The sequence below is a fragment of the Anastrepha ludens genome, chromosome 6 (assembly GCF_028408465.1).
Source record: "Anastrepha ludens isolate Willacy chromosome 6, idAnaLude1.1, whole genome shotgun sequence".
Taxonomy (NCBI): Eukaryota; Metazoa; Arthropoda; class Insecta; order Diptera; family Tephritidae; genus Anastrepha; species Anastrepha ludens.
The window spans coordinates 40,670,499-40,697,809 of NC_071502.1; the positions used below are offsets into that span (position 1 = coordinate 40,670,499).

At 35.4% G+C, this 27,311-nt stretch overlaps 1 protein-coding gene across 1 annotated transcript in view; it reads right to left on the minus strand.

Annotated features, from left to right (window-relative positions):
- LOC128866060 (uncharacterized) overlaps positions 1 to 21,764 on the minus strand; it is a 108,414-nt gene extending 86,650 nt beyond the window's left edge. Inside the window, exons 1-2 of the mRNA XM_054106546.1 lie at positions 21,579 to 21,764; positions 20,170 to 20,550 (exon numbers count right to left, since the gene is read on the minus strand). The gene's annotated coding sequence lies outside the window, so the exon portion shown is untranslated. The remainder of the gene's footprint in view (positions 1 to 20,169; positions 20,551 to 21,578) is intronic.
- Between the last annotated feature and the right edge of the window lie 5,547 nt (positions 21,765 to 27,311).

A 27,311-nucleotide genomic window follows, 5' to 3' on the forward strand; every position in this document is an offset into this window, starting at 1 on the left:
TTATTTATTCAACTGTTCCCAATTACATTAGCGTTAGCAAATGTTTAATTCATTTGCCCCTTACACAAATTTGTTTGTGTATTTTCAAATTTTTCCTCAAATATTTATTATCGCACTAAGGCTATCTTTACCTTTGCACTCATATAAATTTGTATGAATTTTTGCAATTAATATATTTATGAAATTGATTTCTTAACTTTCCGAAGAAAAGTGGCAAAACCAGCTAAAGGTATTTTTTTATTAAAGCTTGTTACCTTTCATTTGATACTTACATTTATCTTAATATTCAAGTGAAATTTGTGGAAAGTTGCAATTTCTGTAATAAAATTCAGTTGGCTGTGCTGCCAAAAAAAATGTTTTCGGAATACATTTTTTTTAAACCTTTGCCTTGATTCCCTTGCTGTAATATTTATGCCTAGTTTTTAATAAACGACTTTTTTGTTAAATACAGAGAAATGGTGGCACCCTGTTAAAATTAATGCTGCACCCGAACCACCAAGACCTATAGGCTTCCCAAATGTTTTCACATTTAATTTTTTATTTAAATTTAGTTAATTTTCAATAAAAATGAAGTTATGGTCTTTAACAAAGTCCAAAGGAAGCAAAGTTACAAACTTTGTACGAAATTTAGGAAAATGCATCAAATTTTCATCAAAATTTTCAATTTTTTAATCAGAATTTTTAAAAGAATAAGAAAATTTCTAAATTATAGCGTCCTCTTCAGTAACGGCCTGCATTAAAAGAGAAGAGTTTGCTCGATAGCAATTTTAAAGGATAGAAGTGTCTGTCTTTTAAACTCGTGAAATGAGCAAGTTCTGGGATTTAAAAAAACCACTGCCATCTTCATAACTAATCATCACTGATATGGAGAAATAGAGTTTCTATCTGATCGTCGATTTTACATGACATTCGCAGCTTTCTTGCGGAAGTTTACTATAGTTGGACATCTCGTTGATCTCCAAACTTATAATGTAAATTGAACAAAACGAGGTGCATCTAATGGGAAGCCAGGGCCCCGTCTGTACTAATTAGACCTCTTGAATTCTCATCACAACTTCACAGACGCCAACTCTTACGTAGCACTCAATTTGTAGATACTTATTTGTACTACAATACATTAATACGAAAATAGCTGCCAACTATTTCTTATTGCTTTACTTTTGTGGTAAATTGCTATAATTTTTCTCTGAAGCAAATTGGGACATGTGTACATATGCTTACTTCGGGCCTACATTTCTCTTTCAATCAATCACTTAATGACCCGTCTGAGTTTATGCTCAAGTATGCCCTACGAATATACAAGCACATATGAATGTATGTATTTATGTAAGCAAGCACGGTGAAAGTGCATCGACCCAGCCAGAGGGAGTACCTCAGCATTTTTTAGCATTTGGGGCAGTCACTCTTATTAATTTAATTCATATGTGCCAACAAATATAGTTCGTATACATACATATTAGCATATGTATAACTGTTATTGCAGGTATATATACATACGGCTTTATATGAGTATTTTTAATATCAAATGTCAGCAATGTCAATTGCCTATGGAGAATTGGAGGTGACACAGCCAAGCAAAGCAAGTAATCGTAAATAAATATTGTGTAAGCGTGTCTGCATATGTTTATATCTGCCTATGTATGTGTGAACTACCTGGAAAATTTATTTACATTACGAAGCTTCACATACAATGTCTGAAGACGCATAATTTGGACACAATTTGCAACTTTGTAAGCTTCTGCAAACTTTGACTATAAGGCCGTTATAATAAAACAAAGAGTTTATGGAAGTCGTAAAGATATTGAAGATAACGGTCTTTCAACTTAAGTTATGAGAAAAATCGATAGAAAAAAGATCTCATTAAGCGCCATTTTAAGTGAGTTAAACATTCTCCGTACATTGGCTATTTACTACGCGTATAAATTGAGAATAAAAATCATTTGAATTGACATCTGAGTGACACAATGCGGAGAATTACAAAAACTTTTTAACTCACTTAATGTGTACCATTTGCCGTATTAAGTGTGCTTTAGTATAGAATTTTTGTATGAAATGAAATAAATTTAAGTGATGTTGTTTGTTTTTCATATGCATTCGACTACATTACACTGCGTCAAAACACTGTAGCACTCAGTTTGATTGACAAGTTTTGACGATTTATTTGTTTCTTATTTAATATTGATAAGTTGTTTGTGAAAAAATCGGTAATTCTTCTACAAAAACCTTATAAATCCAAAGCTCAAACTTTGTGCACATTAAAAAACATTACACAAATTTTTACAAAAACTGCACATTTCTTAATCAGAATTTATAGAAAAATTTCGAGTATGCAGTTTTATGTTTCATAAAATTTTGAAGTAATAAAGTGCAAGTTTTACGTAACTGAAAAATTGAGTTGATTTTTGAAAATTTTTTTGCCGATGGTGTGTTTTCTTACATCTAAAAAAGTGTCAAGCATTCGTTATATGGAAAAAATGCAGGAGACCGCAGTGAAACATTTTTTTTCGAGACAAAGCAATTTTTTGGTAATTTTAAACTTAGTTACACTTAAATAAAATTCAATGGGCTATAAAACTGCATATGCGAAAGTTTTGTAAAAATTCTGATAAATTTAGATGCAATTTTTTTTAATTTTTTTCTAGTTTTTATGAAGTTTGATAATTGGATTTGTATGGCTTTTGTAGGAAAATTAACTATTTTTCATAAAAAATTATTTAGCTTAAATAAGAAATAAATAAATTGTCAAAAATTGTTAATAAATTCTATTCCAACGCATAAGCGAAATTTTTCTAAAAATTGTGATTAATTAGAACAAATTTTTTTAAATTTTCTTCTAGTTTTTATAAAATTTGTTAACTTGATTTGTATGGTTTTTGTAGGAAAATTAACTAATTTTTAAAAAAAGTCTTATCAAACTTAAATAAGAAACAAATAAATTGTCAAAAATTTTTAATAAATCCTAGTGCTATTATTATTAGAGGCAGTGCTTATGTGTCTATCTTACCGCTGCACAGAAGTTCACCCCAAGCAGCAACTTTTTCGGAGTGCAGTGACATCTAATGAATCTCTTGTTGCCGTTCGTCATTCCGAATTCGGTAATTTTAATCGAATATGAGCCTCATCACAAAAGTTGATTTTCTTCTCGAATTTAGCGCATGCAACGTTTGGCGAACAGTGCACTGATTTCAATAAATAATTAAATAATAAAAACAATTTAAACAATTTTTTTTTTCAAGGCTTTATTTCGTAAGTGTGTGTACAAAGTAGTTTTTGTAAAATTTCATTCCAATACCATACGATTTCTCAGTACATTACCATACATATTTACCGTTTTAACTGGCGTTTTTCTGGCGATTAAATTGAATTTTGAGTTTTGGTGTATTAAAAGATTTACAGCAGAATTTTTTTGCAAATATTTTTGTCGTACATTTTCATCTGTTATATACTTTACTATCAGTAGTTTTTGCCCTTTCTTATAAAACACACAAATGCACATCTATTAAGGAGTTAGAGGGTTCAAGTGCTCATCAAAAGAATTCCGCGTGGTTTTTTACATGGAACTGCTGAAGACATCAAACATCAAAAATTTACGAATCAAATAGTTTACCATAATAATGGGTAAAACTTTGACTCTCTCTAAAATAAGATTCAAATCATATTGTCCTCTGTCCATTACCGTGACCAAGATTATTTTGGAAAAAATTTAGTTTCGTCTATTTGAAGCTCATTTCTGTCCACAAAAGTGTGAAATGGTACCGTTTTAGTCATTGTCCACCTTCTAAGCGCTAATTCACTATACACATCTGTATTTAAGCAAGTACTAGGCGATAGTAGAGCCTTTATAGCCGACTGTATGCAAATTTATGGATTTGCATATCTACTAGGAGCATTTTTTCTGTAAGCAATATTCGATTCTATCTCTTTCTCACAGCTAAAACCTCGCTTGAATGATACTGCCAATATTCATTTGTTCAGAGCAGAATATTTCAGCCTCTAATCATTAAAACAAAAAAACAAAAAAAAACGGCGGCCGCCTTAGCCGAATGAGTTGGTACGTGACTACCATTCGGAATTCAGAGTGAACGTATAGTAGATTCGAATCTCGGTGAAATACCAAAATGAACAAAAAGTTTTTTCTAATAGCGGCCGCTCCTCGGCAGGCAATGGCAAGCCTCCGAAAGTATTTCTGCCATGAAAAAGTTCCTCATAAAAAAAAAAAAATATATCTGTATATATTTGATCCTTTTATTCCTATATGGAGCATAGGGCAAATTGTTTCCACTGGTCCCGATTTTGCGCCAGTAATTTAATTTCGTTCCATATCTTATTCGTCTTCTCTATCTCCACTTCTATCATCTGTCTCCATGTGTTTGACGGTCTGTTTCTGCGGAGGCTGCCCTGCGGGTTCCACTCAACTGCATTTCAGCCAGTTCCACTTACGTTTAGTGATTTCAATTCTAATCATTTTCTGCTTTGTGTCTAGCCAGAGCGCGGTGTTTCGGATTGTATTTTAACAGAGTACGTGCAGGATTTTGCGCAACAAGTTCCAGGTTTCGCAGGCGTAAAGAGGACCAACTTTATGTTGGCCCACTGAACGCTGTTGCTTTCCTTATTCACTCTTTAATATCTCCACTGGATTCTCTGTTCGCCACAATAACACTGCCGAGGTAAGTGAAGTAATTAACTTGCTCTATCGCAATCCCGTTTATGATGAAGTTACGCATCCCTGGCGTACGCCTTTTTAAGTTAGGATTCGTTATATATATGTTTATAATCATTTTATATTTTAAAACCATTTTCTTCTATGTATGTGAGTCGTGTCTCTTACTGTTTTTAAATCTTTGTGTCACCATCTATCGAGCTCCTTGGTACCTCCAAGAAACCTTTCGAAATGTAAGACAGTGTGAACGCCCTGTCAAATTTGTCTTAAACGACTGTGACTGAACACTCTGAATTTCGCCACAGTTATGTATCTTATACTCTTAGCCACTAAGCCTGCTGTTAGTTGGCTGGTCGGTATGGTATCCAGCGTTACTTTAGTGTGATCACTTGTAGGTACAAGATGGGAATTTCATGTACGTGTTCCTGTTTGTGGCCCTGTGCTTCATGAAAAGGTAGTGAGCTAACACTGAAAATCCAATGTGATCGCGCGAGCGATACGTAGCTGAGAAATTCTTTATAGGATCCCTCCCGATCAGCTTCTGCGACAGTTTGCCTAGCATCAGAATCTCTAGGTACTTCACACTTACTTTAAGGGTTAGGCGTCTAGAGTCGTTTATAAAAATCGATGATTTTTGGTTTCTTTTTCCTTAAAATGTGTGCGTATACCTTAAAAATTACAAACTCAGGGGATAAAGGTATACAAAATTTCTTTCTCTCTTGAATTAGGGATCGGCACCTCTCTCGTACCAAAAATCTTGAACGATTGACTTCAAATTTTAAGCGTATATCCACAATTAGGTAAAATCTGTGTATGGGCACGAATCAGTTTTTTCTTTATGTTTTTCTTTAGGAATTATATTATAATATTTTTTAATGCTAAATTTACGAAAACTTTTTGAAGTTATTGCATTTTTTTAATTAATTTTGTATTTGAATTTTTTGTCCCCCCTTTTTTTGCAAAAATTACAATAGTAAAAAATATACTGTATTTCTACAATAACTCACATGTATAATTACAGGTGCAGTTGACCCTGTCGTACAATGAAGTTAGGTGGAAAAAAGTCAAAAATTGAAAAACATTTTGCTTTTCCTCTATTAGAGAATACCCGTTAAAATTGAATTAGGTGGAAAAATGTCTTTATTGGCTACAGTTGGATAAAAACAAATGTAATATGGCTTTTCAGCTTCTGCTTTCGGTTATCAGAAAACCAAAGTTTATACATGAAAATTTCATATGTATGTATATAGGTGTAAATATTTTCATATCTCACATTTTTTGAGTGATTTTTTCATTATTCAGGAAGATACTGAAAATTGAAAAATTAGGAAAGTCAAGAATTTTTAACTAAATATGTTATTATATACATGTATTCGAAAACACCAAGAAATTATCTGAAACGTCTCTCTAATTTTAAGAGCTGACACATTTTTACTCAAATTTACTTTTCTAATAATCTTAAGCATAACCATGATTTTCCAAATGTACTTTTGAAAAATTCAAGACTCTTTATTTATTTATTCTGAAACAAATAAACAATTGTTCTTACTGACTAATTTCTACAAAAGTATATTTTATCTTACTCACTGCATATTACACTTACAGAATTAAGTACAGTTGAAAACAAAACACTTCGTACTTTATGGTTAGATTAGATTCGATTCTTTATGAGGCTTGCACTTCGATCTCACAGTCTTTTGTGGCCTCTACTCACCACAGTACCTCATCCAGGCCCAGTTCCCTTATTAAACTCAGGATGGAGCTGGGTTGGATTGAGCGTATGTGCCTTTGTTCTGGCTGCAATTGGCCGACATGTCTCAACCTTCTCAGCGCTTTAGTACTGCATTCCAGGAGGAAGTGCATTGGAGTCTCCTGAGATTGGTCGCAGGAACGACAATTGTCCGTAGACTTTGTGCATATGATTTCGCAGTCTGCAGTGGCTTGTGAGTTTATCCTTGGGGAGGGTTACGAGTTTTTTAAACCCTACCAGTAGGGATTTCGCCTGGCGTAGCCCCATAGTTAGTTTCCAGCAAACCTCCCTTAGCAATAGCTTTTCACTCCTGAGCTTCTCCTTGATGGGGCGTTGTGCTATAGCAAGGAAAGGCTCGGGTCCTATTAAATGCGAGACCGCAGCCTCTCTCGCCAATGCGTCCTCTATTTCGTTCCAGTTATACCCTGTATCCTGGGACCCAAATTAGTCAGATGCAATTGTGCGTTCCTAGTAGATTAACTTTCTCGATACACTCAAGAACCAGTGAGGATTTGATCTTACAGGACGATAGGTCCACGCCTCACTTTACCTTACCAGGCCCACGTTAGGCAAGGCAAAGATTGGCATGCCAGAACAATACCAAATTTGGTTGTGGTCACGAAAATCTGTGGCAGTGTCTCACTTAGGCATAAATTGGAATCCCTAACTGATTTGTAGAAGGGCATCCGGAGCATTACCGAAGTTCGGTTTTTCGAACCTGCGCCTAATGAGGCAGGTGTGTGGCGATACCTTTCGGGACTTGGGCCTAGTTTGGCTGCCTTATGAGGCGCAAATTTGGAATGCGGTCTGCCTTATTTGCGCCTAATCACGGCCTTACCAAAATTTCTAGTCGGGCATTAGATGAATAGCGCAGATACTCTCGTTCTTTGGAAATCTACTATTCGTTGAGAGTAAATGCAAGTAAATGATGTGCACTTTTGCATTTACGACTTTTGCATTTCTTTCCTTGCGCTAAGCAGTTTTTTCTAGTAACTGTCACCATGACTTTTTCTAATTTCTTCCTTATAAGAAAATAACGTATGCTGCCTATAAATATAAGCTAATAAAAAATAAAATAAAAATAAATAATTGGCGCGTACACTTCTGTTAGGTGTTTGGCCGAGCTCCTCCTCCTATTTGTGGTGTGCGTCTTGATGTTGTTCCACAAATGGAGATAAGCTAATATCATAATAAAATACCTGTTTCAGAGTTTTGATTTATTTCATTGTCCAGTTAAATGAAATTCATAGCCATTGCTACAGTGGCATAACCCCTTAAAATTATACAAAAAAATTTCCGGCTTATGTTAACCAAACTGAGAATATTAGAATACCTCTCTCTATATTTACGGCATTTAATGATATTTGGAACAGAATATAATGTGTTAATTAATCATTTTAATGTAAGCGATTTTGTTTTGGACATAAAGGAAGTAGAGGAGGCAAATGTGTATTTTAGAGGGGAAAATGTTGTCAACCCGTGTATGTGTAGATTTTTACATAACTTTTGTGTGTACATTTATTTATAATCTATCGTTCAGTTCATAAAAATACAAATAATCACACTCGTCAATATGAACCTGTTGTAATTGTCATTAGATGTGGTGCGTCCTCGCACTCGAAACGCCTACCATCTCACCTGCTTACCTGCTCACTCTCAACTGGCTGTAAATACACAGGCATGCATGTGGTCAGTTCTCACGTTTAATTCTTGTAATTACCGCACAAGTGACAAACTTACTAGAGTGCAAACAAACATAAATGCGCATTTAAACATACATAAATACATGCATACGAGTAGAGACCCTCACATACATGCATATGACGATGATTTGCTTGCAGGCTGGCATATAAAAATGTGAGCTTTATGATATGCTTGCTTCTTCAAGTTTTTGTTTACATGCATTACTTGCATATGCATATTTTACGAGTATTTGTGGGACTTGCATTCATATAATATATGTATGTATATATACGTATTTGTATGTGTATATACACACTTATTTTTCTGTAGAATTTATTTATTCTAAGCGTTGCAATTTTGATTAACTTTTGCTTTCACATTAATTTCTGTAATATAATTATTTTATATTTCTTATAAGAGTCATAATTACTTTACCACTAATGAGTATGAGTTTAACATATGTACATATGTGTGTATGTATATTTATTTACCCATGTTTTAATAACCTCTTTCGGTCGACCATGCGACACTCTACTCGGCTGAAATCTCTAGGGACTTGATAGAGGAAATCAAGAAGACGAATAATAAATATTGTAACATTTCTTATTAAGAGCGTTGTTGTTTTCAAATATTCAAAGATAATTAATCTGTCATCTATCATACTACTATTTTTTTGTACTAATGAATATTGTGGTTTTATTCTTCAGTTATTAGCGACAGACAGTTTAACGAAAGGACAACAAACTTTGCGTGCACACTATGCATGTATGTGTGTGTATGTTATTGATGTAGGAAATCATTCACAAATAGGCTTTATGACACCAAAGAAAATTGCTGTTTTATCAACCCAATCATAAAATTTGTCATGTATCCAGGGCCGGATTATCCATAAAACAGTGCAGGCAATTGCCTAAAAGCCGCGAAAGGAAGCATTTGAAAATGCGTGATTGAGTGAAAATTCAATTTGAAGATTTTTATCTTCAATGACAATATTATTGTTCTTTTATATTATAATGCATATAAAATTACTACAGGAAAATGTTAAAGGTGCCTCGAAAATTATATTGCCCACGGGTCGCAGTATAGTCGATTCGATATTGCATATGTTTTGAGTTCCACCAACACTTTTCGGTTTAAAAATCCCTCTAAAAATGTTTCAATATTGAAAATTGATCGGCAGATTTATGAAAAAATAGTTTTTTAATCTAACATTTTCGCATCACCTCAGGCTATTTATTAAGGAGAAATGTGCCACTTATGTACTGTCACTCTCACCTTCTTTGATACAGATACGATTTGTTTGTGAAGTGTTCTATATTTCACAATATTTGGCGAAAATAGAAAAAGAGAGTATGCAGATATTTTATTTTTACCAAAATATATTGGTAAAAGTCAAAGCATATACCAAATTGCATGGATAAGAACATAATTATATTTATATGCAGGGAGCGGCATTTTAAGGGCACCGGGTCCCCTTAGTCTCCCCTGAAATTTAAAAAAATCGATTTTTTTTATTTTTTCGATATTTCGAAAGTATGGTGTCTTAAGAATATACTGTGAAATTTGTATGCGGAAACTCTCAATATTATAGCTTGTAAAGTCCCTTTACTCCCGTTAATTCGGTAGAGAGCGGTCCGCGCGCTACTGTACCTCAAACTTTAAACTCATTTATCTCTACTTTTTTCGGCATGGTGTTGTCAGAAACAAACTATTCAACCGAATCGTCTGAAATTTTAGAATGTTGTTCACAACATCAATGGCTTTGGTTTGTAAGATACTAGAATCATATTAATATATTATTTCAATTATTTCGCATGTTTTTGAACAAAAAACGATTTTTAGAGTGTCAAATTCAAAACCGCGCCATTTTATAAAAGAAAATTTTTTTTTATTCTAGTAGTGGGGCATGGGTACAGTTCATACAGATTAATATTTTTTTTGGTTTTTGTGTTTCAGGTAAATAGGAGAGCCAAAATGGACAACACCGTCCACTGGACTAATTTTTCAGTAGGATCAATTTCAGACCCATTTTTAAAATTAAAATTTTTTGTATTTTTTTGTATGTAAAAAAAGTTAAATAAAAAGCCTGAAAAATTTACTTTTTTATTGTAAAAAAAATTCCTGAAAATACCCTACATTTTCGAGCTCTAGACTATCGGGACCCCTTAATGTACGTACACTTGTGTTCTCAATAATAGCAGTGCGATGTATTGCAAAGTTTTAACTATTTATTTTTCATAACTTAAAACTTGTGCTTTTGGCATTTCTACGTACTTGAATAGTACTTTGTATTATACATTTTTGTATAATAAAGTGCAAGTTTGAATTGGCTCAAGACTCTCCTTGATTTTTGAAAAAAAAGTTCTATATAACGAATGTTTGACAAATAATTATAGAAAAAACACCCAGCACCATCAGCAAAAACAAAAATTTAATCCAGAAGTCAATCGATTTGTAACAAATTTAGCCAGACCTTTTTTTCCAGAAAAAATGTTTGCCAGAAAAGGCCTCAATTTAAAAGTCACAATTTAATCGTTATAATTTGACTGAGGAAATAAAAGTAAACTCCCTACAGTTTATATTGAACTTTTTTCTAAAAAGCTGAAGGATTCATGTAGGAGAGATCCTGGGAACTTCAAGGACATGGACGATTTTTATCTAAAACATTTTGTCCTTGACTTTTTTTTGTCTTTGAAAAAATGTGTTTACTCTTATTTTGGGTACCTTGAAGCTCGGCTAAACACACAACACAGAATATACGCGCGAATTATACGAGGGTTGCTATTTATATTTTTGGATTTACCATGGAAAAATGAACATTAGTGTTCGAAACTAGATTTTTATTTTTCAAAATATTCTCCGTGTTGTCAATACACTTTTCGATCGTGTGTACAAATTTTCGAAGCATTTTAACAAGTCGCGTTTCCTGGGCGTATTTTAAATTTTGTGGGATTCAACGTGACCACACCTTTTTTATAAGTACACAAGCACGTCTCAATCGTACAGTATTTTATGTGCAGAATTTGCCTTGATAACTGTTTGACCGTCCATATTTGTTTTCCTTTGAGTTTTTATTTAGCTAAGCCCAAACATTTTCAATAGAGTTGGCGTCATGCGACTATGAAGGCCAATCCAACATTTCAATCCCATTTTGCTGTTTTCACTCTACACACCTTCGTCTTCGATGGTTAAGATCGTTGTAAAATCCAAGGCAGGCTAGTTATTCCAAACATCTTCGCAGCTGTCGGTAGTAATGCTTTTGGGTAAATTTTATTCATCAAAAACTGCATTAAAATAAACAGAGAGGCAACTACAAATGTAAACCTTAACTGGATGCTAAACAGTTCCTTGTAGTTGTCGATTATCAGCAGTACACCAGGACCACCAGTGCAACAATTCGCTTAAATGAAAGATTCGTCCATGAATATTACGTTTGCCAAATTCGGTTTTGAATTTTTCTTCGCCCATTGAAGTCTCTTTTCTATGTGTGATAATGAAAGCAGCGTTTTTTTCAATGTGCTCCGGAATTTGAGGTCTTCTGCACGTAAACGATCTCGAATCGTGCCTTAAAACTGCTTTCCTTAAAACTACTTCAGCTTCGTGCAACGATATGCTCGGCTTTAATTTATATTCAAAAATTCAATAAACTGCAAAGGGTTTACTGACTAAAGCGATAACTTAGATCTAAGTACAGAAAGCACTAAAATTGAATCGAATTTAGTAGTTTAGGTTTTGTTCTCGCAGAAATGTGGAATTAGATAGCATGCAGTAATGCTGGACAATCAATTACACCACTTACCACACCATGCCCAAAAAAATGTCCTCCTGCTTTCGAGGGACTTAAGGTTAATCAAAAGGGAGCGAAAATTTGAAGTCGAGAAGTTCAGGGAATGTTTAAGGAAAACTTTTTGAATGCGCTCAATTCTATTACTAGCAAATTTGTGATAAGATCTCCAGATGAATGCAACATATTCAAGCTTTGGACGAACAAAAGATGTTGTTGAACCAAGGATTATTTTCCAAGGCAGCACAAAACTTAGGTAGTGGGGGTGCACAAATATTGACCAGTGAAGCGACAATTCTGCGATAAGGAAGCCACAATCCTGCTGTTGAACCAAAATCCTGTTTTTTGCGACGAAATGACGACAAAATTTTGTAGTCTGAGACGAAAGGAGTACAAAGCCAAAATCCTTAAAGAAACCAAAATCCTGCAGCTACAGACAATTTTGACCAACCATTTACAAAAATGTTCCCCTTTATATACAAAAAATCTTTCAATCAAAGCCTACTTATTTCTACAGAAAAATAAATGCTGATAAACCTTAAAGTGTATTACTCACAAATGCCAGGGTTGCCCATATTCGACGGACCCGACGAATTTCGATGACTCTTTGGGCCCATTGCAATCGACGAGCCTTGTCCGCAGGCAACAATCTTTGCGTCAATTGAATCTTATACGGGAATAAATGCAAATCAATGCGGATAATTCGTTGTAAAGTGGTACGAGTAATGCCCAACTGCTGACAACGGCGATTTTGGGATGTCCTTGGCGACGCCTTGGTCGGTTTTGATTTGGCCTCTTTGGATTAGAAAGAGCATCACCAGTCGAAAACCTTTCGTACAAACGTTTAATGGTGTTCTTAGAAGACGCACTTCTCACATTATTCAATTTTTTATGCTGTTTCAGTTACATTATGAGTGAATATTTGAATATTCGTTGCGAATCCCATTATGGTGACTCCACAGATGTGTAAAATGACTTCAGAGTGCAGGGATCTGTGAAACTAACTATTTCGACGAACAAAGCTCAACGCAGCATATGATTTAGATATGATTCCTGAATGAAAAAGTGGAATCAAAGATTACATCAAGGTCTTTGATCTCGTCAACAAACTGAAGGCGAGTGTGAGAGTTACTATGTATATGAAGATCATACTAGATAAAGTAATTTGGAAAACGTAACGTGATAACACTTATTGATATGGAGGTGAGGTTTAGGTGAGACCAATAACATCAAAAGTGCAATCTTCTGATCTCTTTTTGATTCCTAGAAACATCTTCAGACCTCCTAATCGAAGAGAAAACTTTTAGGTTGTCCACGTAAAGTAAGTATTTAGAAAACGAAAAGTAGCTGTCTATATCATTAAATAAAAGGAGTAGAAGTCTAAAGATACTTACCTGAGGCAGGCCAGAAGATGCAATAAAGAAAATAGAAGAAACCCCTGGATTGAGACCACACAGCTCCTATTACTTAAATAGGAATTGAGTCACTATAGAAATATAGAGTGGAATCCAAATATGGCTAGCTTACGCAATAGAATACAATGGGATACTTTGTCGAATGCTTTAGAAAAATCACAAATAAATCATCATGATCTTGTGATCTTGCGTCGGAAAGCTATTTTATTTCTTGTCCCATGCTTGAGGAAGTCGTCAACGTTTTTAACTTCGGTATACCGTTCCACCCATTTATTGATGAACGTCTGCGACTTCTTCAAATATTTTGTGTACATAGGAACACTACTTCAAACCGTTTTTCATACGCGGAATTCATTGTGTAAAAACAATGAACGTTTTTTAAATCTCTCACAAAACTAGCAAATCGCAGATAAATTGGCCAACTGCGGATCTGCAGTTACACCACAAGCACCAAAGCCAATAGTAATGAATCAATTCTGAAGGATCATTAAGTGGATCAGCGATTATGTATGCGGTTTACGTAAACAGCGATGACCCACTCTAGAACGCTGCAGAGCGGCAAAGTGATTTGTGACAAGCCCGAACAGAAAACTGCAGTATTATTACAGGACACAACCCATGGGGTCAGCGTATGGCAACCATTGAAATCATTGAGTACCCGATTTGCCTGCCTTGCTTAGAGCAGCCGGATAGCACTGAATATTTTCTCTGTGAGTTTTGCGATTACTAGAGCAAGGCTACAAATTTTGGGTTCCGATATCATGAGTATGAGAACAATTCGTTCTCTCAAACTGGAGGAAATTTTCAGATTTGCGAAAGAATCTAGAGAATTCTCAAAATAACAGCTGTCTCTGTCTCTATTCTATCCTATCTCTTTCTCTCTGACACTTCTCTGCTTTCCTCATTGACTATCAAGAGCTTTGAATTCAATAGGCTTTGTAGCCTGAGTGTTTAGGAGTGCCTCTCGGTGCTTCTTGGCTCGCCTTTTTCAAATTTCATTTCAACAAATTCTGCAACGCGTAGTGCGAAAGGTATACGCCTATTTAACAGCAATACAGGCTTTTTTATAACGGAAATCTAAGTTTGAATTTTGCTGGCAACGCTTCCATTAGACACACTTTATATATATATACACTGCTTGTATCTGTAAAACAGCTCATGACATCAACGTCAAAATTGTTCTAATGACAATTTAATGTATTGTTTATAAGCCATCAAAAGCATTTACGTCTCAGTTTTGTTGAATTTTTTTTTTTCTGTAATGGACATCCAACGTAATAGTGTGATTGCGTTATATTTGGCTGGATAATCACAACCAGCCATTGTTCGTGAGCTCAGTCACCTCAAAGTGAACAAAATGTTTGTGTATCGCACTATAAAATGTTAGAATGATACTGGTAGCATTGCAAAACGCTATGGAGGTGGACCAAAAACACCGCAACAACGCCAGAAATGGTTCGGAAAGTGAAGGCTCGACTTGAACGAAATCCACGTCGAAGTGGAAGAAAAATGGCCAAATAACTGAAAATATCGCAAGACAGCATTCGACGCATATTGAAAAATGAGCTCAAAGTCAAGGCTTCCAAGTTCCAAAAAGCATACGATCTTTCACCCTAGCAAAAAAGTTCGCTGCGAAAGAGCAAAGGAGTTGTTGTGCTTGCACGAACGTTTCGAATTTCCTAACATTGTGTTTTCTGATGAAAAAAATTTCCCAATTGAGCAGTTCATAAACACTCAAAACGACCGTGTTTAGTTGACCGAACGCTCATACGAGAATTTGAGCCTACGTATGGGCACTCGAAGCAATTTCCCATCGCAAGTAATGGTTTGGGCCGCAGTGACCGCTGATGGACGTTCTCCAATCGTTTTTATCGAGCCTGGTGTCAAAGTGAATGCGACTTATTATCGGGAAAATGTTTTAGAAGCTGCTTTAAAGCCGTGAACACGCAAACATTTCGGTCGTAGAACATGGACGTTCCAAGATGACTCGGCACCGTCTCAAAAAGCTCGTGTGAACCAAGAATGGTTAAAATATATGTTTCACACTTCATTTCGTCCACACAATGGCTTTCGAATTCGCCAGATGCAAATCCGATGGACTATTCCATCGCTTGGAGTAGCTCTATAATAGTGAAATTTGCTTACATACAATCAAGGCAGACTCCACCTACTACGTGCGATCCTATACAAATATATTAATTCAAATGTCTAATAATATACAAACGCACATGTGAAAGCCACATATCTGATTGCGTGCTCATATGTATGTACTCGTACATATGACTATGGTGAAGTACCATATGTGCACATAACTACAGTTTAGATTTGCTTGTATTGCAGTTTAAAGTCAACGATTGGCAAAACAACACACGAGGGCATGCCAACATTGATGTGGACACTTGATTGGCATCATTTTTGAACAGTTTTGTCTTTGAAATCAATAAAAACTAATTTCACACAAAAAAGTTATGGTGTTTTGAATAGGTAACACTTCATATCGCTTACCCTGTACTTACATACAACGTATCATAAAAGGAAAAATACTCCTTTGAGTGAAAACTAATCAGACTTTATTATCAAAATTTTAATTAACAACCTATTCTATTATTTATGTATATGTTGCACCGAATTACGTACCAAATTTTTGCTTTGAGTTGCATATGTGAGTGGATGTGCAGGCAACTATTAGATATAATACGCATTTTTGTGCACCTACAGACCCATAGGGATAAGAAAATTTGTAGTTTATTATTTTACACACTTCTAACGCATTCAAAGCTATCCTTAAAACACAGAGTTCGTGCCAGAAACTGAAGAAGCAACGCTTGGAGTAGCTCTATAATAGTGAAATTTGCTTACATACAATCAAGGCAGACTCCACCTACTACGTGCCATCCTATACAAATATATTAATTCAAATGTCTAATAATATACAAACGCACATGTGAAAGCCACATATCTGATTGCGTGCTCATATGTATGTACTCGTACATATGACTATGGTGAAGTACCATATGTGCACATAACTACAGTTTAGATTTGCTTGTATTGCAGTTTAAAGTCAACGATTGGCAAAACAACACACGAGGACATGCCAACATTGATGTGGACACTTGATTGGCATACATTGTTTGCGATTACGATTATATGCCAACTTTGTAGTTTTTCAAGTGGCCTGTATCTGTGGTAAAGCTAACGACGTGCATACATACAAGAAGACTATTTGAATAGTTTGCCATCAAGGAGACTATTAGGAAAGTAGAATTTGAAACCCCTTTTAACATAAAATTGTAATCGACTTTAAACTTCCGTTAGGGGTTGCTGATCTAGTTGATACAGGCTATGAATTTTCGACTATAATGATTTATATATAAATATATACTTATATATAAATATAAAAAAAAATATACAGGTATATATATAATTGGCGCTTACACCCTTTTTGGGTTTTTGGTCGAGCTCCTCCTCTTATTTGTGTCGTATGCCTTGATGTTGTTCCACAACTGGAGGGACCTACAGTTTTAAGCAGACTTCGAACGGCAAATGTTTTTAATGAAGTATTTTTTCTCGGCAGAAATACACTCGGAGGCTTATCATTGCCTCTCAAGGGGAGACCGCTATTAGAAAAGCTTTCTATTACTTTGGTGTTTCATGCACGGAGATTTGAACTTACGCACTCCCGAATGATAGTCACGCACCAACCCATTCGGCTACCGCGACCGCATGTCGCATATCATAAAAATAGCACTGATTTCGAGATATTTCAAAAATTTCAGGTTTTTGAGCTTTAAAATAAAGTACGGCTATTCAATTTTAAAAATCTTTGCTTTTATTTTATTATTCTTTTCAACGATTTCGCATATCTTCCCTCCCTTTTTATGTTTGTATAATTGAGTAATGCCATTTTCCAATTTTTGTGTAAAAATTTGAAAAAATCTGCAAACCTCATTAGATAGTTTCAAACTTTGTAATTAGAACTCAATTTTTTAGAATTTTTTCCCGTTACGATGTTGCTCCTTTTCTTCATATAAACAAAAGGATCGTGCACTCGTTATATGAAGAAAATTTAAACGGGAAAAATTATAAACAATTAATGGGAATTTTCAGCAACTTTGAACTTGCACTTTGTTACACTAAAATTTAATAAACATTGGAATTGCTCTTCCTAGAATCTCGGATTAGAAACCATAATTTGTGAAATGAGCCATGTTTTTGAATAAAAATAATGAGCATTAAAAAAGAAGAGAAGTAGTCAATACCTTAACATAGTAAAATTTTCCATTAAATATTAAATTTTGATCCACCATACCCTGGCATTTCTCAGCCGATGTGCATATTATGTACTTACTTTCCTGGAAAACCTAGTTTATTCTCTATAACAAAAGCTAATACCTTCTTGGCCAATTTATGGACACGAACACGCTTCGGAGCCAAAGAACCATGTTCACAGTACTCTTAAGCCTCTTATTTTGTTTTAGGATCATGGCGATAGACCCAAATTTTATCCATAGTGATGAATCGATGAGCAAAATCCACTTTATCCTTTCAAAAACGCTCTGAATGATGCTGAAAACGTCATATTCGAATGTGTTTTTGTTCCATTGTTAGGGATTGCGACATCCATTGTGCACACAGCTTTCTGAAACCCAATGAGATGCTTAGGGCTTCTAATAAATCTTTTTCAGTCACTCGACGATTTCCAATACGATATCATGTATTTTTTCTTAAATTTCTGGTGTTGTTGCTGTTATGGTTTTTGGACGTCCTTGACGTAGATTGTCTTCAAGGCTTGTACGATCACGTTTAAATGCAACAACCCATGTTACTATTGTGCTAATTGATGGCGAAAAGTCCTTATACACTATCAACATTCGTTCATAAATTTTCTTTACCTTTAAACCTTCCAAAAATAAAAATTCAAACACCGCACGATACTTGCTTTTTCCATTGTAGAAAATACTGTGGCACGTCGATATTAAATGGGTTGTAATCAAAGAACGAATTGACGGATTGAAATGAAACTTCACGTACATTCATATGAAGACTGTATCAACATAACAAAAAAAAAAAAGTTGGCTAGTAGTAACGCCCGCAAAACTTATTGGTTGTTCAATAAGTACATTGACAATTTTGTGGTATTACCTTTTTTAAAGGTCAAAAACCAAAATTTTGAAAAATAATTAATATGCGCTTGTCATACATATTTGGTTTCAGTGTAAAATTTTATATAAAATTTATTTGTCAAATGTTTTTATTTTTAGTTTTTTTTTTTTTTTTTTTTTGTCGGGGAGTGGCCTTGCTGGGGTTTACTGTCTCCACACTCAATAACAACAGGCATCCGGTTTGACAGTTGCCGCCAGCTGTATAGTTCAAAACACTTGATTCAAGCAATACTTCTCGTTCTTGTAAAAAATATAGTATAGCCATTGCATTCGTTCGCATTAGAATTGCTTGTTTTTATTTGTTTCAGCGGAAAAAAGGCAAATGTAACAATAGAGCGTCACATTAAACTATTAAAACTAAACCTGGCGGTCAAAATATTAATTAGCACTATTACCTTTGCGTTCGTGCCGAACTCCGTGAAAGAATAAGCAACGAACGTATCAGACTTGGAGAAGAACAAATTATACGGAAAAGGAATTTATGAGGTTTATTAGGAGGTTACTATCAGCTATATATTATATAAATATATGTTCTACAGCATCAGTCTCGCTATTTAATAGACACATAAATCGTATCCTTTCGAATATGTGAAAGTTATACGTATTCAATACCTTGTCAAAAATCTAGAAAGAAAATTTTACACCGACTACAGAAGTCTGCATTTTTTTATGATAAGGGATGCGCAGCAAGTCATGATTTAGAAAAAATCGGGGTAAGAGCCCATAAAAACGTGTCATGTTTGTTTCTACACCTACTTTTCTCAAAACTTCTCTGGCTGGAGGCTTCCACTTATACTCAAATGAAAACTTGAATCTTATACTACGGTAACCATATCTGCAAATTAAAAGCGAAAAATTTTGATAAAATGGTGTTTCGAATAAAATAACATGTAAATTTTTCAAACTAAAATGGCAACTTCTAACGCAAAATCAAAAATTATGCAGTTATAATCATCATTTGCTCAAAGCCATGCCGTGAAAGACACTTTTGGAGCCCGTACTCATATTCAGCGTACAAAAATAGCTCGAGAATCAGTCTTATATGAAGAAAAAATAATTTTGTAGACCTGTGCTATCTGACCGATAGAATCAATAAAAAAAATCTGATTCTGCATATATTGAAAATACTGAGACCTTAAAAATACAGGCTCACTTTACCACTCTTTTTATATTGCAGACGCCAAAACTATTTATTGATATAAACCCCAAGCACACCTCTCCTTCACACTTCTTCTTTAATTACATTTGAAACGTCAATCTGTCAGTCTTAATTGGTAATATTTTTCCACACATACAAAGAAATACTAATTTTTCACTTCTTAATTTTTTATTTCTTCTCCACTTTTACTTTAATGATTTCTCCTTAGGAAGTCTTCTTTGATATTCCAAAAATAATTTGATGGCGATGTGCAGCAAATAAAGGCCCTTGTACTTCCGCTTCCAAGGCTAAATAGAAATATCAGTGTAGGTATTTATTAGAATGACAATATTGAAATCCCACACACACACTTGAGTATGAAATTGTTATTTGCTTCAATATGCAACGGCACGGCATTAAACAAAAACATTATACTCGCTCACACATACATATTTACACATTAAGGCCTCAGCATCACAATTGAATTAAATTTGCTGACAGAGGGAGAGAAGTTTTGGACAACAAAAAAACTATATATAAAGTAGTTGTTGAGCATCAAAGAAAAAATCACACTTACATGCAAATGCTTCGCCGATGTTCCTGCTGTTGCTGTTGCTGTTGCTGTTACTGCACGCCTGAGTTAAAACGTTATGACGTGTGATGATATCTGCTATTGAAAAGCTGCTATTGATAGATGGATGGGTGGGAAATGGCTGCGCGTGAAGTGAATGACTGGATGATGCCGATGAGTGAGTGACTGGTGCCTATTTGTAGTCGTCACTGAAAACAGTTGGTCAGGCTAGTATGTTACTGATGCTCGATAGGTTTAATTTTTTACTTCCACGGTTTTTCACTTTTCTTTGCTTGGAAATGATTTTGTGCGTTTATTGGAATTCCCGCCAACTAGTTATGACTTGTTATTGTATAGAAAAGCACTCGAAGACTGCTGTGAATTGAGCTAAAGGAGTAGCACACGCACATACATACAATGATACACTAGCGGAAGCACCTACAAACACAAATACCTGTGTATATGTGTGTGTGTTTGTATATGAATAGAGCACAAAAAGATAACTCCCTTTTTCGGAGTAATTAGGAGCGTAACTGTAGCAGGCTTTTGGGCGTTGGAGCACACTCTTTTCGGAATTCACTGCTAAAACTTGTTTTTATGCATTAAAAGAGATTTCGTGCGATATTGCAAAGTACTCAGTTTTTAGGTTACTCAGTTTTTTGGTTATATTAAAAAAAAATGTTAATATTTTTCACGAAAATTTTTTTACCAGTATATTGTCACGTACCTAAATACTAGGTATCTATTTAATTGCCACGACACGCCCACTTTAATGCCAACGCTTGCTCACTGCTCACCACACAAAAAAGCACATATGCGTGTATGCATGTATGTTTGTATGTATAAATATTTGCTACAAACAGCATCAATAGCCGCAAAGTGAGTAGTGAGTACACCGGAAACGGACGCGCCACCAAATGCCTCCAAACCAAGCAAACAGAACGACTGCTCTAGTGAACTGTTAGTGCTGTGGCCTCAAATTTGCTAACTTTACGAAGTTTTGCGCGCGCCTGCAGTCGCTACTCCCACTGCTGGCTTGCTTGCTTGTGTTGCTTTCGGAAGCTGCGTGTGTATACTACAACAAAACACAAACTGCAACTAGGCACTGCATGGACCTATCCCAAGCGTATCTTTAGTGCAGCGTTTGCTCTCTATATTTGCTGCATGTACTTTATGTTTTGAGTCCTGTGCGGCGTAATTAACTTTTCACTTCACTGGTAGCATCAAATTAAGCGCAACGCTGCAGTGGCTTTAGTAAAACTTTTTCTTTTGTTTTTGCAAACTCCACGCACGGAATAAAATACACCGAAAAACAACTGATCACCAGCAATCGCAATGGGTATGCCCAACCGTGTGTTGGAATGCAAAGGAATTTTAATTTAATTCCGAAAATTTTGAAATGCGACCAACGTTACCATACACGCACAAACAAACATTCGAATAGACACTTCGTTTTCGTCACCAACGTTCGCTCTGGAATTTTTCCGCCACCATGAAACGCGCACCACAATTGTTTTCCTTCGACTGAAGCGTTCATTCGGCCATTCGTCCATTCGTATGAACGTTCGCTACCTGCTTGTGCTTTAGATCTGTATCTGTAGCTGTACAATTATGTAGCAGCAACAGCAAAAGCATTGATAACAGTGGCAATTTATGTTAATGTACAGCAAAGCGGAAGTTAGAAGTTCATATTGACGCCATGGTAGTTGGTGAGGTGTGCGTTGAGCAACAGCAACATTTTTGCTTTTAATATATTATTGGCTTTCTTATTTATGTATGTATGTATGTATGTGCAATAACCCGCTGCACCATACCTTTAATTCTCTAATCAGCAACAACACACGCGAATCATGAATTCTTTTATCATTACCTCACTCAAATTGTTCGCATCGCTGTGACAGACTCTGCTACTTTAACAGCATTTCAGATTTAAAATAGCACTTCATTTACAGAGTTTCTTGCTATCGTAGGCTTTTCTATAGACAAAAGCAAACGGTGCTTTTTAGTGGTTTCTGACTTAGATAGTTTTTCTTGCTTAATACAACACGGTAAAAAATTACACGCTTATGAAAAGGGTACAGAGAAAAATGTTAACATCAAGAGAAGCGTAAATATTTTGTTACAGCGATTTTCTTAATGATGGAGTTATATACGATGGGTGCTCAACGAATTTGCGGAATAGAGAAATTGGAGAGAAAAAGGAAGACATTTTTTGCACTAAGCACTACTAATACATACCCACCTGTGTTCAAAAGAATATGAGCCTGTCGAATTACACAGTTTTACCTTTTTTGTAGTAATTTTTTTATGTTTTTATATAAGTATAGTGCATTTACAAGAAAAACTAAATAACCCAAATTTCTAAACTTTGCACACAACTCCCAAAAATGTAACAAATTTCGAAAAAACACACATAATTTCTCACTTCTTATTCAAAGCTGTCAGAAAAATTCTGGGTATGCATTTTTATAGCCCATTTAATACTAGTGAATTGAAAATTTCAAGTGTCTAAATATTCTCGTTGATTTTTGACAATTTTTTTGACGTACTACTTGGTTGTTTTACCGAACTCCTCATCCAAACCGTGGTGAGCCGCTTGCTGTTGTTCTAAAGGTAAAATTCAGAAAAATGCATGCAATTTTTATTTAAATCGATAGTGCAGTCCATATAATTGAATGTTTGAAGATTATTTCATGCAAATGTTGACCGCGACTGCGCTTCAAATGGTCCATCCGCTTAGTCCAATTTTGGCATACTCCTTCCAATGTTTCGGCCGGTATCTCACATATAAATGCTTTAATGTTGTCTTCCAATGCGTTAATTGAAGCAGGCTTGTCTGAATAGACATGAGCTTTAACATAGCCCCACAAAAAATAATCTAAAGGCGTTATATCGCACGATCTGGGTGGCCAATTGACAGGTCCCGAACGTGAAATAAAATATTCACCGAACTCGCCTCTCAACAAGTCCATTGTTACGCATGCTGTGTGTCATGTGGCACCGTCTTGCTGAAACCACATGTCATGCAAGTCAAGTTCTTGCATTTTGGGCAAAAAAAGTTGGATATCATTTAACGGTAGCGCTCACCATTCACAGCTACGTTACGATTCGCAGCATCTTTGAAAAAGTACGGTCCAATGATACCTCCAGCCCATAAACCGCACCAAACTGTGCCCTGTTGTGGATACATTGGTAGCTCTTGCAATTCTTCTGGCTGATCTTCACTCCAGAATCGACAATTCTGCTTCGACGCTAAACACAATTTTTCGATAAAAAAGTGGATCTTCGGCCAACTTTCCAAACGCCCATTCACCAAAAATTCTGCGTTGCGGTAGGTCGTTCAGCTCCAATTCTTGCACCAGCTATATTTTGAAAGGTTTCACACCTAAATCCTTTCGCAAAATTTTCCACGTTGTTGAGTAACAGAGGCCCAATTGCTGCGAACGGTGACGAATCGATAATTGATGGTCATCATTAACACTGGTCGATACAGCTGCGATATTTTCTTCAGTTCGCTCTCTACGTAAGCGTGTTGGTGGTTTGATGTCCAATAATGTAAATTTGGTTCTAAATTTAATCACAATAGCTCGAATAGCCGCTTCAGTGGGTCGATTAAACTGACCATAAAATTGATAAACTTTCTTAACAGAACACGCATTTTTATTATTTCAATGATTTGCAAGCGTTGTTCGTTTGTAAGACGATTCATGGTTAAATTATAGACCAAACTGAAGATGTTTTACAGTGAAACAAAACACGAAACGTGCGTCAGCTGTTTAAACCAACTGTTTAAAAAGATAATAGCTAAAAAATCACCCGTTATAAATGGAGGGACACCTGCGAATGGCAGATTGGGTTTTCGAAGAAGTTTCCAGCCCGGGCACTATTGTATGGCAGCACTACTTGCGAATTCAATAATAATAAACCCAGAGGCTACCCTGCTTCCACGCAGCCTATACAAGATACGCGGACCGCTCTCATGTCGCATAGATCATGTTTGTTTTGTTTTTTGATCTAAAAAAAGGGCACCTACAGAAAGAATTCAGATATACGAGACTCCTGCCACTAAAATCCAAAATCTATACGTGGTACTGTCTATTCTGGAATGGTAGAAAATCAGTAAAATACGGTCAGCGCTCACGCCGCGGTCGATTGAGTGACGTCCTCAGACAATGTTGAGAAGCCATTAACGTTATTATTTATTATATTAAAAAAGCTTTGAGAAAAACATTCTACTGATGGCAATAAATTGGAGTCGGCTCCTTCTGCCTAGACAAAACATTTTGAGTGATGGAAGAATAAACTTTAAGAAATATCTGAGACGGTTTTTCTTCCGTATTAGTGTTCGTATTGTTGAAGCTGTAAGAATAGGATCATTTTGTCACAGTACTTTGACCAAAGAAACGATTTCGTTTTCAAATTATGGTAAACCCATATTTAAAGTACAATCGACAACTTGGTTCTAGTCGCATACAGATATACTTAAAATCGGGATAATAATTAGAAGAGTCAATTTAGTCATGTCTGTCCGACTGTGCGACCGATGATGTAAACATATATTTATATATAAATCTATCTTATATGTAAAGCCTCTGGTATAAATGAAGCAAAATTACTTAAGTTTGTTGCAAATATTAAACCCAAAAATTAGAATATGACACGGTGGACTTGAACATGAGATGGGTTTGACATATATGTCATACTAAACGGCCAACGGAGATTTGTTACTCGCTACTCCTATAAGTGAAATCAGTTCAGTTTGAAATTCCACTTCGAAAATTTCAAAATTGAAAATAATTTATATTGACAGAATTTTGAAAGAATAATAATAGTTTACGCTTATCATTACTTCTTTTATCATAAGAGACGATATATTTACCCATTTTATTATTATTGTTTAAATTTAATGAGCAAATGCAGCATCAGACAATGAGTCACCGTTACGCATAAATGAGATCACGAAGCGAATAGATTAAACGTGTGCGCTTCACATGGCAAAAAAATTAAGTTTTGCAACAAAAATCGCAATTTATTACTACTGACAATCTTGAAAATATAATTAAGGAGCTTATCAATACAAATTTCTGTACTACAAATTCCCAATTTCCATTGGGTATACGTAGATCATGTCGACTAACTTCTCTTGACCATGAAAAGAAATTTTTTAATAGACCTGTACAGACTATGCCAAACTACGAACAAATTCTTCTAGGAAAACAAACTCGAACAAATTCTCATATCTATAATTACTATATTAGGGGGTTTAATAAGTACCCGAGTTAGAATTGAAAACACCATTTAAATTTTTTTTTTTTTTTTTTCAACATAGTCACCTTTTAGAAAGATAAATTTCTCCCAACACTCCAGCCATTTTTTTAACCCCTCCCAAAAATAGAATTTATCGAACTCTACTAAATACCTCTCTGTCTCAGCGATGACTTCCTCGTTTGAACTAATTTTTTCCCCGAGAGCCATTTCTTCACGTTAGGGAACAAGAAAAAGTCGTAGGGGGCGTGGCAGCAAATCACAACGCAATCAATGCAATTTGGGGGCGACAACTCCGGATGATAATACTGGTGCGCTATTGTGGTAAACTATTATCTCCTTGATTTTTTTGTGAAAGCGGTAACTCTCTGTATTATTGTCCAGTAATCGTTCTTCCTTTTTCTAAAAACCCAATAAGGATGACGCCGTTCGAATCCCAAAAAATCGTCGCCATGACCTTTCCGGCAGATGGGACTGTCTTTGCCTTAATTTGAAGCACCACCAACTGCCTTCAAAAACTCCCTCTGTCATCAAATACGGGTACTTATTTAACCGCCCTCGTATATGTCGAACAGGCCGGTCCAACAATTACCCTAAACTGAAGAAAGGAAGAGGAAACGTGCACCATCAATCTTTTGTAATTGATTCTACAAACGGTATCCATGCCATAGCACCAGATTCGCCACTTCCGAGAGAAAAAAAAAATGCAGACAAATCCACAGTAAAAATGAAAATGTGTACTAAGTGCTTTCAAAAAATAGCCAGAGGTATTTAACATCACTGTACCATTCGTCGCCATGTATGAAATAGTTCTGAAAATTTGGTTAAATTGTTGAAGAAATTACCCGAAAAGCAGCAAGATCAAGTCATAACCTCTACTTTGAAAAGGAAACTTAGATCACAAAAGTCAGGAAAATAATGAGATTAATTAGAGTACAGGTGGTTCTTAATTAACTGTTATTTCAAACCCAAAAAGTCGAGCTCAATTCAGTTTACAGCTAAAGGATTAGATAATTTCGGAGTGACCGATCACGCATCTTTAAACCTCATAAAAAAGATGACCAATTTCATCAAGACGGAGGCAAATATACTAATAAATATTCGATATTTTCCGTTTAACAAAAATGAAATATTTTGACTTGAGATGCGCTTATAATTCCCAACTAAACTGATATCACATAAATGAGTAGCCAGTAACGAATCCCCGTTGGCCGTTTTGTATGGTATTTTTGTTAAACCTATCTCATAGAACAATATAAAGACGCATACCACAAATAGGAAACGGAGCTCAGCCAAGCACCTAACAGAAATGTGCGCGCCAATTATTTATTTTTGCTCTTATCTCATGTTGGGGGCCACACCCATTTAATAAAACTCGTCAAACTTGGTACACCACCTCATTTAAATCCGATATAAATATTATTGAGATCGGATAAAACCTCGTCTACATTTTATGCGTTCAGACTAAATCTCCATTTGATCCTGTATTGTCCACCTTTTTGTTTGTTTAATTTTAAAAATAAACAGCAGTCTAAATTAAATTTTATAAAAATGTTTGCAGGTGTATAAATCTCGATCCGGTTGGTATTTATCCTCTCTTACCTGTTTGTATTGCGTATTTTGCTAGTGATAAGCCACAGATGGTCAACATTTTATTGATAGTATCTCATAAGAAAAAAACATTTTGCAATTATAGAAGACCAAACATATCTGTCGTCTCCCAGCGAGTCGGGTAAAAGAATGCATGCCCTGTCGTAAGAAGCGACTAAAATCCGGCAGGAGAGGAAGGTGGCTTGGCTCGAAAGGCCTCATATACCACGAGAAAGTTCATCAAGATCGAAACCAATAAGGTCCTGATTACGGCATACTGGAAAATATAAAAA